Genomic DNA, 12,462 nt, shown 5'->3' on the forward strand with positions numbered 1-12,462 from the left:
GCACATTAGCATTAAACAATCAGGGATGCACAGTAATATCTGCCTAATCTTCAGAGAGCCACAACACTAAACGTCACTAGAAGAGCCGAAATTTCATAGCAATTGACAAATAAGCGTGCTTGGATATGGCCGTACCTCAGGTTTTACCAGCCTGAGCTGGCAAAAAATAAATAATAATACATAAGATGTAACTATCGAGAATAAAAGTTGTGGAGTTCTTCAAAGTGTGTCCATAGATTGTGAAACCAATTCAATGTTGGGGTGAGTGAAGTTAAGGTCTCTGGTTCAAGAGCCTGATGTTTGAGGAGTAATTACTGTTCCTGAACCTGGCGGTGACAGTCCTGAGGCTTTTGTACTTTCTTCCTGATGGGATCAGCGAGAAGACAGCCTGGCCTGGATGGTGGGGGTCCTTGATGATGGATGCCGCTTTCATTAGGAGTCATCAGTCATGTTGAAGATTCTTGGCTCGAAACGGTTTATTCCTCCCCATAGGTGCTGCCTGGGCTGCTGAGATACTCGAGCAATAGTGCTTGATAGCTGGAACTCGCTGCCACGGGGGGTGGTGGAATCAGATACAATCACTGCGTTTAAGAGACATTTAGACAGTTAGAATGCGGTCCGAATGCGCGAAAATGCGATTAGTATAGATGGGCAAAAAGGTCAGCATGGACGTGGTGGGCCGAAGGGCCTGCATCTGTGCTGTAGGCGAACAGTGACTGCTCTGTGCAAGGAGGGGGGGTAATGGTGGGGTGCCTCGGGAGTGGGGGTTCAGATGAACAGTAGTGAGGTGGGTCAACACCCTGTGGGAGGAGGGGTGAGAAAAGTAAAGGATACTCCCAGAATCGTCTGTATCGATGGAGGAGGAGGGGAGGCGGTAATGGGGGCGGCGGTGAGAAGGCAGACGGAAATGGTGAGGAGGTGGGAGAAAGGTGGGGGGGGGATCCGGAGGAGAGGTGGGGAGAAGATAGATAGGGGAAGAAAGGTAGAGATGGAGAAACCCGGAGGGTAGCTGGGGGAGAGGGGGCAGAGGGAAGAAGAGGGGGAGAGTGGAGAGGAGGGCGGAGTGCGCAGAGACGGTATCACAATTGAATGCTTAAAGTTTACACCGACCCCAATGACCCATTGTTGTGAACAACTGGTCAGCCGGCGTCTCCGCTGGCGCAGAACAGCCTCGCCCGGTGTCAGTGACCACCGCCTGCTGTCGATATATCACATCCTATGTCGATAACAGATCTGCATCCACGTTCGGTAGCCACTGCGTGTCCATAATCCACACCCAGTTTCGAAAATCCACACTCGCTATCGAAAATCTACAGTAAGAGTCAATAATTTACATCCAGAGTCGATTGCACACCCGCTATCGGATACACACACCCAGTCGATATCCTCCACACAGTGTGGACAACACTCACCTAGTGTCGTTATCCTATACCCAATCTGCATCCACGCCTGGAGTGGTACCTGTTTACTGCGTTCAGTGTCTCCACTCTAGAGCCAGTGTCTGCGAACACAGCACCTCCCATCTCACCTGGCCCCCAGACATTGCCAATAAACCGCATCTTCTATCCCAGTGCAATCGTCAGTGTTCGCGCCGAAAGTAGGGGCTGTAAACTCTCCAGTGTCTGATCAGTAGCCGGTTTCTATAAACCACATCTTGTCTAGTGCCCAGTGTCCATCAACCCAGCTCGGACACAGTTCGGAGCATCACAGGAGCCAATCTCCTCTCCATGGACTCTGCCTACACTTCTCGCTGCCTCGGTAAAGATGCCAGCATAATCGAAGTCTCCACACACCCCGGACGTTCTCTCTTCTTCCCTCTCCCATCAGGCAGGAGATACAAAAGCTTGAAATCACGTACCTCTAGACTCGAGGACAACTTATTTCTAACTGTTATCAGGCGCTCCAACGGGCTGCTTGTACAATAAAACAGACATTTGGCCTCACAATCTACGCCCCAGGGAATAACGATCCAGCGTGGCCAACTTCTCTCCCTAACTCAAACCATCTAGACCAGGAGACATCCTCGTAAATCTCTCCTGGACCCTCCCCGATTGACAATGTCTTCCCTGCAACAGGGTGACCAAAGCAGTAAACCATACTCCAAGTGCAGTCTCTCCAATTTTCAGTTTTATTGCAACATATTCAGTTCTAGGGAGAGAACCTGGAGCCCGGATAGATGCGTGGTTATCTCATGGAAATTTATGCAACCATGGGGAGTATTGATAAGGTGGATGGTCACAGTCTTTCCCCAGGGTCGGGTAGTCCAAAACGAGAGGGCACTGGTAAAAAATAAGAGTGGAGAGATACGAGAAACCTTTACACAGAGGGCGGTGAGTACATGGAATGAACTGCCAGAGGAAGTGGTCGAGGCGGATACAGTGGCAACATTTCAGAGGCACTTGGATCAGTAGAAAGTGGAGAGAGACTTGGAGGGTCATGGACCAAACGCACGCAACTGGGACGAACAGAGAGGATGCCATGGTCAGCACGAACCAGCTGGGTTGAACGGCCTGTTTCTATGCTGTGAAACGCTATGACACCTGATACGGGTATATAAGGTTAGGAGGTGCGCAGACAGGGTGAAGCACAGTCTTTTCTTCAGGGAGGAGGTACTAAAACCAACAGGACATAGATTTAAGATGAGAGGCGAGAAACTTAAAAGGGACATCCGGGGCAGCTTCTTGACACAAAGGGTGGTGTGTATTTGGAATGAGCTGCCAGAAATGAGTTATCGAGGCAGGTACATCAGGAACATTTAGAAGCCATCTAGATAAATACATGGATAGAAGGGATTGAGAGGGCTACGGGCCAAACGTGGGCAGACGGGACAAGCTTACTGAGTTGGGAGAATTGGGCTTGATTATATACTGTATGAATCTATAAACATTCCCTACATTCTACCCTATCAATAATCCTCAATCTTATATAACTCAGTCCTGTCCCCTTTTAACTTCCTTCGTTTCAGAGAGGACAGACCCAGGCTCTCCTCATACCGCAAAAGCTCTATTCCAGGCAATATCGTGGTGAATCTCTCCTGCACCCCTTCCAGCATCACCGCCTCCAACCGGGAGCGCGATATCCAGAACTGTACACAGTACTCAGTCTAATCAGTGTTTTGTAAAGTCGAAACGTCATGTCCCCACTTTTATATTCTATTGCCCAACCGCATGAGAGCAAGCGTGCCGCGTGTCTTCATAATCACGTTATCTGCCTGTGCTGTCATCTTCCAGGTCCAGTGTCGGTGAACCGCGGATAATGGCCACCGATGATGTCTAGTGTTAATTGCACAGGACAAAAACTGTGCAGAGGGATGCGTCACAGCTCTGGACTCACCAGTGCGTGGTTCAGCCGTGAAAAGCACAGAACAGAATTAGGCTGTTTAGGCCATCGACTCTGCTCCGCCATTTGATCATAGCTGGTTTATTTTCTGTCTCAACCCCATTCTCCTAATTTCTCCCCATAAAGAACCAGGGCACTAACCCAAGCGTAGAACAGCTAATCCTGCAGAAATAGGCCCTGCGGCCCACAATGTTGTGCCGAACTAATTAAGCTAATGAAACCCAATCCTGCACATGCTCCGTATCCCACCCTTTCCTGTCTGCTCATGTGCCTGAGCATAAGACCATAAGACAGAGAAGCAGAATTAAGCTTCTCCACCTTTTAATCAAGGCTAATTTATTTCGCTGTCAACCCCATTTCCCTGCCTTTTCCCTATAACCCCTATCTATTTTTGCCTCCACAGCCGTCTGTGGCAACGAATTCCACAAATTCACCGCCCTCTTGCTATATAAATTCCTCTTCATTTCTGTTTTAAAGGGACATCCTTTATTCTGAGGTTGTGCCCTCGCCTGGAATCTTCCACTATTGGGCACGTCCATTCTAGCTAGGCCTTCCGACATTGGAAAGGTTTCAATGAGGTCACCCGTCATTCTTCTAAAACCCAGCAAGGACGGGCCCAGAGCCATCAAACGGTTCAATTCCACTGTTTCAACACAGAGTTGAACGAAGATGATTGACGAGGTTAGGACAGTGGATGTTCTCTACATGACAAGGTCTCCCCTGGTCAGATTAGAGGATCGTCCATTTAGAACAGAGGTTGGGAATTTCTTTAGCCAACGGATATGAACCTTCGGAATTCACTGCCTCAGGTGCCTGTGGAGGCCAGGTCACTTGGTATCTTTAAAGTGGAGATTGATAAATTCTTGATTAGTCAGAGCGTCAAAAGTTACCGGGATATCAGGAGAATGGTGATTAGAGGGATAATAGATCAGCCATGATGGAATGGCGGAGCAGACTCGATAGACCAGATGGCCTAATGATCTTATGGTAGGCAAATCCAGAAGATTAAGGTGCACGGGACCTGTGTAGTTTGGATTCAGCGTTGACTTGCCCACGGAAGACAGGGGGGTGTTAATCCGGCTGGAGGTCTGTGACCAGTGGTGTTCCACAGGAATCAAGTGTTGGCAGCTCTTTTGTTTATGGCAGATACTGCATACTACAAACGATAAAAATATGTAGATGGATGAGTCAGTAGGAGTGCAGACAACTCTAGGACTGGTGAAGGCGTGAACAGTGCAGATGGCTGTCAAAGGATAGAGTGGGATATCGATCAGTTGCAGATATGGGCGGAGAAACGACAGATAAAGTCTAACCCGGTCAAATATGATATGTTGCACGTTGGAAGGTTAAATGCAAAGGGGCAGTACACCTCCACGACATGACTTTGTTACATCCACCGAGCAGGAGGTATAGGAACACGAAGAAGCATGTTTGAGGAACAGCTCCCCGCTCCACCATGAGCACATGATCACTATTTTGCCCTCTTTTTGCATTATCTATCTTTAAAAATATTTCTTATTGTAACTTAGAGAAATTTTTGACTTGCTCTGCACCGCTGCCGCAAAATAATAAATTTCACGACCCGTCAGTGACTATAAATCTGATTCTGATTCCAACAATGTTCATATTACCTGTTATAAATACTATATATTATAAACATTCCCAATCATTCACACAGACCCCAGTCAGATGTCCCAGCGCCAATGGTCACAGACCCCGGCCAGGGAATGGGATGCTCGGGTGAACTGAACTGTCCAGCTAGGGTATAGCGGTGGAGACACGGGTAACAGGAGGCGGAGATGGAGGGGCGCGGGTGTTGGGATGGAAAAACAATCTGTCTGGTTATCAAGCTGCCCCCACTTCGCCGTGCGAGACTCTGGGAGCAGCCGGTTCTTCAGCATTACTCTCATTCCAGAGATTAGGATATGAATGGGCACGCTATTTCAGGAACATTCCGTGCGTGGCTGTCCTGGCCTGATAGCTCTTTGTCACAGCTGTCGTCACCAGCACCACGCGCCGCAGCGGAGAAGGCCGATAAACAGGGATTCAGGGAGACGTGCTGGTCAGTGGCCTGGGCGGGGAGGGTATCCAGGAATGTCTCTGGTGGCCTGTACTCCTGAACCACGGCAGCAGCGCACAGTCTCCCAGCACCGAGCTTCATCTCTGCTGAATCATTCACCCCGCTGTCGCATCACCGGCCCCAGGTAGTGTCATCTGCCCCTGCAACCACCCCGACGCCTCCTAACTCCCAGACAGGAGGGTCACCTACTGAGTGTACCAGTCAAAACGGCGTGGGCGGGGGGTACAGAGAGTGCGAGATGGGGGCGGAGGGGTTTGCAGAGACGGGGAAGGGTGTAGAGGTTGGAGGGGTTACAGAGACGGGGAGGAGTGTAGGGTCCTGAGGGATTTACAGATACGTGTGGGGGGGGGGGGGTAGGGTCGTGAGAGGGTTACAGAGAAGGAATGGTTGAAGCCCTCCAGGAATGCACAAAGTTTTCACTGATACAGTGACATGATGGAGCACAACCTTTTCACTGGTACACCGAGCCCCTCCCCCGGCTGTCATGGAACTTTCTGAAACTGGATAATGACGATGCCCTCCGTGAGCTCCACCTGTTTGGAACAAATGGCGAGGAGCAGTTGTTGCGCGGAATTCCGTCTTCGAGTTGGACCCCTTTGCGGGCTCCGGAGTGAGGGAGGGGACGATCTACTCTGCCCATTTAAGGTCAGGTATAACTGACACTGGTCAGTAGATCAACTTCAACAATTCTCCCAAAATAACAGCGACTGGCCGGCATGTCACCACTCACCCGCTCCTCCCCTCTATCTGCCGACAACTGTTTTTCCACTCTCTCTCTCTCTCCACGCTGCCTTCCCTCTCTTTCTGCATGTTCCTGTCGATGGGTCTATCTGAATGATCCTCCTTCGTCCCATTTTCTCTCTTTCCCCCTGTCCATTTCTTTCCACCCTGTCCATTTCTCTCTCCGTCTATTCATCTCTTTCCCTTACCCCGCCTCTCCACCTGTCCATTTTCCCTCTCCCCATTTCTCTCTCCCATTTCCCCACTCGCTCTAACCATCTCTTTCATTCCACCCTCCACCTGTCCACCTCCTCCCCCATTCCCCCTCCCTCTGTCCATCTGTCTCCCATTCCCACCGTCCCTTCTGACCAACACTGTCCCCATTCTCTCCCTCTATCCATCTCTCTCCCATTCCCCTTCTCTTCCTATCCATTTCTCTCTCCCATTGCCCCTCTCCCTTTAGCCATCTGTCTGCCATTCTCCCTCTCTCCCTGTCCATTTCTCACTCCCATTTGCCCTCTGTGTATTTCTCTCTTCCATTCCTCTTCTTTCCTTCTGTTCATATCTCTCTCTCACTGCCCACTAACCACTTCTCTTTCTCCCTCTCCTTCCATCTTCCTTCCCCTTCCTGTCTTTAGCTCTGCGTCCCTCGATATGTCCTCTTTCCTTCTGACCATCTGTTAACCCCACCCCACCATTTTCTCCATACCTTCCCCTCCCCTCTCCCTCTCTGCACAGTCCAGCGCCCCCTGTGCCTTCAATTTTAACCCTTTCCATCTCTCCCCCACTATAACGGGGATACATCGTATTTAATTTCTTCAGCGCGATCTTGTTACAGCAGCCTGATGTATTGATGGCAGGTGCCAGGTGTAGCCGTTGTGAGGTATGTCGGATCCAGAGTCCTACCGCGCCCCCCCCCCACCATATCTGGTCAGGAAGGATGGGGCTGATTAATGAGCAGGGGTTCCAGCATGTGCCCTTCCCCACTGCTAAAACACAGCACCCACATTCACCCGGGAATGTGAAATGCGCGACACAGCCTGCTCCCGTCCTGAAATCCCCACCCGCAGGAGCCGGCGGACCAACCCCGGCCTCTTGTACAGCGACTTCCCTTCAACCAGTTGGTCCCCCGCTCAACCCTAATCACTACTTCAGATTAGCAAAACTATAATCGCTCCGATCATTTTGCACTACAATTGGGTTTCTTACATTTCGTTTTAAACATGTTTTCTTATAAAACGTCTGTATAATTACTGTTTTTCTTGTTAATGCTGCTTATTCGATGCTCTGTGCCTGGGATGACAGCGCGGGTAAATTTTTCCACTGCGCCTGTGCAGACATGGATTTGTGCAGATTACAGTAAACTGAAAATCTGAAATCTACCCACGGATGATCTCTATCTCTCTCTCTCTCTTCCTCTCTCTCTCTCTCACTTACTCACTCACACAGATCCAATCGATCCGTCACGCTGCTGGGATCAATCCTGAGCTGCCGCACCAGACAAGTCCCAAAACTGATCTCACTGCTCCACGACCCTCACATCCCCGTGCCAGTTCCCACACTAACCCCACTGGCACTCTCTCCACATCCCCATGTCAATCCCCACACTAACCCACTGCCCCACTCTCCCCACAGCCCCATGCTAATTCCCATATTAACCCCACTGTCCCACTCTCTCCACAAACCCCATGTCAATCCCCACACTAATCCCACTGCCCCTGGTGAGACCACACCTGGAATACTGTGTGCAGTTTTGGTCTCCAAATTTGAGGAAGGACATTCTAGCTATTGAGGGAGTGTAGCGTAGGTTCACGAGGTTAATTCCCGGGATGGAGGGATTGTCATATGTTGAAAGATTGGAGCGACTGGGGTTGTATACACTGGAATTTAGAAGGATGAGATCGATCTGATCGAAACATATAAGATTATTAAGGGATTGGACACGCTAGAGGCAGGAAACATGTTCCCGATTTTGGGGGAGTCCAGAACCAAAGGCCACAGTTTAAGAATAAAGGGTAGACAATTTAGAACGGAGTTGAGGAAAAACTTTTTCACAGAGGGTTGTGGTTCTGTGGAATGCTCTGCCTCAGAAGGGAGTGGACGCCAATTCTCTGGATTATTTCAAAAAAGAGTCAGATAGAGCTCTTAAAGATAGCGGAGTGAAGGGATACGGGGAGAAGGCAGAAAAAGGGCACTGATTGTGGGTGATCAGCCATGATCACAGTGAATGCTGGCGCTGGTTCGAAGGGCTGAATGGCCTACTCCTGCACCTACTGTCTATTGTCTATTGCCCCACTCTCTCCACTCAGCCCCGTGTCAATCCCCACACTAATCCCATTCCCACACTCTCTCCCCACAGCCCCGTGTCAATCCCCACACTAATCCCATTCCCACACTCTCTCCCCTCAGCCCCGTGTCAATCCCCACACTAATCCCATTCCCACACTCTCTCCCCTCAGCCCTGTGTCAATCCCCACACTAACCCCACTGCCCCATCTCTTCCCAAACCCCAATTCAGTATCCACACTAATACTACTGCCCCACTCTCTCCCCACATCCGTCAGTCCCCACACTAATCCCACTACCAGACTCAGTCCCCACAACCCCGTTTCAATTCCCACACTAATCCCGCTGCTACGCTCTCTCCCCATAGCCAGTCAATCCCCACACTAATCCCATTGGCCCACTCTCTCCCCACAGCCCCGTGTCAATCCCCACACTAATCCCACTGCCCCATCTCTTCCCAAGCCCCGATTCAGTATCAATACTAATACTACTGCCCCACTCTCTCCCCACATCCGTCAGTCCCCACACTAATCCCACTACCAGACTCTCTCCCCACAGCCCCGTGTCAATCCCTACACTAATCCCATTGGCCCACTCTCTCCCAACAGCCCCGTGTCAATCCCCACACTAATCCCACTGCCCTGCTGTCTCCCCACAGCCCTGAGTCAGTCCCATCCTAATGTTAATGCCCCGCTCTCTCCATAGCCCTATTTACCAGCCCCACGGTACCCTGTACGCCGAAGTTGAAGTAAAATGTATTATCAGACTACATCTATGAAATCGCATACAACCCTGAGATTCTTTTTCTGAATAACCACTCAGATTGGGCCTGGTAGCTGGACTGTAACCTGAGCAGGCACAGCTCAGTCAGCCCGGAAACACCGGGACAGGAGAGCATTGTATAGAGCGGCTTCCTTCCAGGAACTGACCCACTCTGTCTGAGAGGGAGCAGGGTCTACCAATTCTGCAGCTGCAACGCACAGGGATAGAATGCATTAACCCAAGCAGTTACTGAACGTGAACACTCTCTCACAAACACCCAGAGTGAAGCTCCCTCCACACTGCCCCTCACACACTCCCGGGGTCAGACACAAAGTGAAGCTCCCACTACACCGTCCCAGCACATTCTTGGGGTCAGACACACAGGGTGAATCTCCCTCCAGACCATCCTATCACATTCTTGGGGTCAGACACAGGGTGAAGCTCCCTCTACACCGTCCCATCACACACTCCCGGGGTCTGACACAGAGTGAATCTCCCTCCACACTGTCCCATCACACACTCCCGGGGTCTGACACAGAGTGAAACTCCCTCCACACTGTCCCATCACACACTCTTGGGGTCAGACACAGGGTGAAGCTCCCTCCACACCGTCCTATCACGTCTTGGGGTCAGACACAGAGTGAAGTTCCCTCTACACCGTCCTATCACACACTATTGAGAACATGAGCTGTACAGCCCTTGAAAGTGAGTGTACAAGCCGTGGAACCAGTCGTGTTGGGGTGAGTGAAGTTATCCCTCTGGTTTAGGAACGTGATGATTGAGGGGTAATAACTGTTCCTGAACCTGGTGGTGTGGGTCCTGAGGCTCCTGTACCTCCTTCCTGATGGCCATACCGAGAAAGGTGGAGACGATGGAGGCTGCTTTCCTGTGACAGCGTTCCTTGTATGGTGGGGAGGGCTTTACTCGTGATGGTCTGGGCTGCCTGTTTTTCAAAGGTACATTTAATGCCAATAAAATGTTTTTTTTTCTTCTTCTCAACCATCCAGGAAAACAGAGGAGTGCCCCCAGAGAATGAATGACAGTTTTTACAGGTTTTTGTCCCATCAAGTGCAGGAGATACAGTTCAGCGGCCTGCTTCCCCCACCCCCACCCCACAAAGATCGGGGTTTCCCCGATCCGGCGCTCTGGTGATGCACATTTGATCACCTCTGCAGGCACCCTGTGGGACGATGTGAGTCTGGGCACATCCTGAGTCAGCCCAGATCCCTTACTGAGTCAGCCCCTGGCGTGAAGTGCACGTGTCCTGGTGCCTCAGGCCTTTGTGCAGCAGCCGGGGAGAACAGGGGGCCTTTGAAAAAAATACTTTGGAAGCCACAAAGGGTATTGTTAACGTCTGGCTTCTCGTGGTAGAAAGTGTTGATTTGCATTTCATCCATAGGCTTTCAGCATGTGGCACTAATGCGTCATCCGGGGCAGGGTGGGGGAGGGGCAGCACTCCCACACGTTGCTGAGGTGGCTGCTGTTCCCATCCCCCAATCCCTCTCAGCCCTGATGAAGGGGCTCAGCCCGTAACGACACTCCATAGTTGCTGCCTGACCTGCTGAGTTCCTCCAGCATTCTGTATGTGTAAATAAGCCCAGTGACTCCCGAAGTCCCAAATATTCCCCCCCCACCCCTCTAAGGGCAGCAAAGCCCTCCTCACCTCCATCTGAAGTCAAAGTCGTTTATTATCATCTGCACAAGTATGTGTGTGCACAGATTTAATGAAAAGCTTACTTGCAGCAGCGTCACAGGCGCAGAGCATCAGAGACATCGAGAAGAAAAACATAAATTAAACGAATTATTCAAGAGTACAATTAGACCGACGTCGACGCCTGACGTCGGTGGTGGGAAAGATGCTGGAGTCAATTATAAAAGATGAAATTACGACACATCTGGATAGTAGTAACAGGATTGGTCCGAGTCAGCATGGATTTACGAAGGGGAAATCGTGCTTGACTAATCTTCTGGAATTTTTTGAGGATGTAACTATGAAAATGGACAAGGCAGAGCCAGTGGATGTAGTGTACCTGGACTTTCAGAAAGCCTTTGATAAAGTCCCACATAGGAGATTAGTGGGCAAAATTAGGGCACATGGTATTGGGGGCAGAGTACTGACATGGATTGAAAACTGGCTGGCTGACAGAAAACAAAGAGTAGCGATTAACGGGTCCCTTTCGGAATGGCAGGCGGTGACCAGTGGGGTACCGCAGGGTTCAGTGCTGGGACCGCAGCTGTTTACAATATATATTAATGAATTAGATGAGGGAATTAAAAGTGACATTAGCAAATTTGCCGATGACACAAAGCTGGGTGGCAGTGTGAAATGTGAGGAGGATGTTATGAGAATGCAGGGTGACTTGGACAGGCTGGGTGAGTGGGCAGATGCAGTTTAATGTGGATAAATGTGAGGTTATCCACTTTGGTGGTAAGAACAGGAAGGCAGATTATTATCTAAATGGAGTCAAGTTAGGAAAAGGGGAAGCACAGAGAGATCTAGGTGTTCTTGTACATCAGTCACTGAAAGCAAGCATGCAAGTACAGCAGGCAGTGAAGAAAGCTAATGGCATGCTGGCCTTCGTAACAAGGGGAATTGAGTATAAGAGCAAAGAATCCTTCTGCAGCTGTACAGGGCCCTGGTGAGACTACACCTGGAGTACTGTGTGCGGTTTTGGTCTCCAAATTTGAGGAAGGACATTCTTGCTATCGAGAGAGTGCCTCGTAGGTTCACAAGGTTAATTCCCAGGATGGCGGGACTGTCATATGTCGAAAGATTGGAGCGACTGGGCTTGTATACTCTGGAATTTAGAAGGCTGAGGGGGATCTTATTGAAACATATAAGGTTATTAAGGAATTGGACACCCTGGAGGCAGAATGCATGTTCCCGCTGATGGGTGAGTCCAGAACCAGAGGCCATAGTTTAAGAATTAGGGGTAGGCCGTTTAGAACCGAGTTGAGGAAAAACTTTTTCACCCAGAGAGTGGTGGATATATGGAATGCACAGCCCCAGTGTGGAGGCCAAGTCTCTGGATGCTTTCAAGAAAGAGATGGACAGAGCTCTTAAAGATAGCGGAATCAAAGGTTATGGGGATAAGGTAGGAACTGGATACTGATTGTGGATGATCAGCCATGATCACAGTGAATGGCAGTGCTGGCTCGAAGGGCCGAATCGCCTACTCCTGCACCTATTGTCTATTGAACAAAATGAACCTCTATTGTAGAGCAAAGTGGTCACAATGCTGTTATCTTGCACTTTATCATTTACCTTTTTTTCT

The sequence above is a fragment of the Mobula birostris genome, chromosome 2 (assembly GCF_030028105.1).
Source record: "Mobula birostris isolate sMobBir1 chromosome 2, sMobBir1.hap1, whole genome shotgun sequence".
Taxonomy (NCBI): domain Eukaryota; kingdom Metazoa; phylum Chordata; class Chondrichthyes; order Myliobatiformes; family Myliobatidae; genus Mobula; species Mobula birostris.